This window comes from Octopus bimaculoides, chromosome 6 (genome assembly GCF_001194135.2).
Source record: "Octopus bimaculoides isolate UCB-OBI-ISO-001 chromosome 6, ASM119413v2, whole genome shotgun sequence".
NCBI lineage: Eukaryota > Metazoa > Mollusca > Cephalopoda > Octopoda > Octopodidae > Octopus > Octopus bimaculoides.
Genome location: NC_068986.1, coordinates 25,016,388 through 25,017,907, shown reverse-complemented (window position 1 = coordinate 25,017,907; position 1,520 = coordinate 25,016,388). Strand labels below are relative to the sequence as shown.

Here is a 1,520-nt window from a genome sequence, read left to right as displayed (position 1 = left end):
TATATATATATATATATATATATATATATATGTGTGTGTGTGTGTGTGTGTATGTGTGCAAAAACACTATCGTATGATGACGACGACGACGATGACTATGACGATGACGATGTTGAGGATGATGATGCAATAATGATGATGGTGGCAAAGACAAAGATGGCGACGATGATGTCAACGATGGAAGATTCTAACGTTGTGTGATTTATTATCAAACAACTGTACAACATTTGAATGGATGCCATTAGCTGTGGCTAATCATTTTGGCTGCATTGATCAGAAGTTCACATAAACAAAAAACTTCGAGTTTGGAGGGAATGGGCAGTTCTTATGACCTTCGCACACCTTCTTGGATTCTCAGATTTCCAGATCGAGAAGACTGATGCCATTAATGTTCCTTTGGAATTCTTGCAATTCAACAACTGTAGGAAAGACATGAGCAGAAAGGGAATTCAGGTGTAATAACGTATTGGAAAGTAAGGACTGGGTGGAGTAATTAGTGCAAGGTTTGGGAGCGGGGTTGGACACAACAGAGAATATAAGAAGAGGAGAGACGAGTGGGTTGGAAATGAGTGTTTGGAGGTAGCATTGGGCCAGCCAGAACCAAGGCGAAAAAGTCATTATAGTAACATATAAATACAGGGAGTCTCATCAGCCGTCATCACTTTATGCCGGTCGCCGTCGCGACGTTAACTGTTCTCGGACCGCGCACTACCGATTTCCTCAGCAAAATCGAGATACTGGCGGTCCCCCTGAGAAACGAGTCTCGCGAGGTGGAGTGGCTGCTGCAGCGAATGTCGTTGGCCATTCTCTGCAGCAGCGCCATCGCGGTAACGACGGTGGACCTCAGCTGAGCACGCGATTTGTTCTGGGGTGTGTGACTTATTGACCGCCAACTATTTAGCTGCTTAACTCCACCTTTTCCTTTTTCTTTTTCTGTTTCTTTGTTTCCCTGTAATTAGATTGTGATTCAATAAGTTAATAATTACAAAGAAAAAAAAACTTATCTGTTATAGGAATAATAGATTTATGTGCAATAAATTGCTTATGCTTCTACAATACACAAAATATTTTAATCATTTTATACAATTCCTAATAACATTTAATTATAAAAATACAAAAGTAGGTCCATTGGCACAAAAGGATTGAGAACCACTGATCTGGGTGGTTCTGACTGAAACTAGGTGATCGATGAAGTCTGTAGAGTGCCACATGGACAAAATTTTGGGCCCTGTGCCTAGAGTAGAAAAGAACCTGGAGTTACTGGGTGTTTCGAGTCTTACAACATACAACATCATCCAGGCGATCCGACCTAGGTTGGAGAGGGGGCCAGTCGATTACATTGACCCCAGTACGCAACTGGTACTTAATTTATTGACCCCGAAAGGATGCAAGGCAAAGTCGACCTCGGTGGAATTTGAACTCAGAACGGAAAGACGGACGAAATACCGCTAAGCATTTCGCCGGCGTGCTAACGTTTCTTATTTCTTTACTACCCACAAGGGGCTAAACACAGAGGGGAC

At 42.4% G+C, this 1,520-nt stretch overlaps 1 long non-coding RNA gene across 2 annotated transcripts in view; it reads right to left on the bottom strand.

Annotated features, from left to right (window-relative positions):
• Nucleotides 1-171: 171 nt before the first annotated feature.
• The window catches only part of LOC128248111 (uncharacterized), a 10,796-nt gene continuing 9,447 nt past the window's right edge, over nucleotides 172-1,520 (bottom strand). For both annotated transcript variants that reach the window (XR_008264382.1, XR_008264381.1), the window contains exon 3: nucleotides 172-949. This is a non-coding gene — a long non-coding RNA (uncharacterized LOC128248111). The remainder of the gene's footprint in view (nucleotides 950-1,520) is intronic.